Source organism: Otolemur garnettii, unplaced genomic scaffold (assembly GCF_000181295.1).
Source record: "Otolemur garnettii isolate 467f Iridium unplaced genomic scaffold, OtoGar3 scaffold00081, whole genome shotgun sequence".
Classification (NCBI taxonomy): Eukaryota; Metazoa; Chordata; class Mammalia; order Primates; family Galagidae; genus Otolemur; species Otolemur garnettii.
The window spans coordinates 8,637,525-8,637,835 of NW_003852476.1; positions in this window are offsets into that span (position 1 = coordinate 8,637,525).

Here is a 311-nt window from a genome sequence, read left to right on the forward strand (position 1 = left end):
CGCCTGTAGTCCCAGCTACTTGGGAGGCTGAGACAGGAGACTCACTTGAGCCCAGGAGTTGGAGGTTGCTGTGAGCGTGATGCCATGGCATTCTACCCAGGGGGATAGCTTGAGGCTCCATCTCAAAAAAATAAATACATACATACATAAATAAATAAATAAATAAGTAGTGTCTAGTGAATGGATCTATAAACATAAATGACATAATTGCCCCACTAGCCAACAGCAGTGTGATGATGGAATAATGCAAAGTAATGAACATGCAGGTTCTTTGATGACCTCATTTTATCTGGCTTCTACAGCGGGGCGAG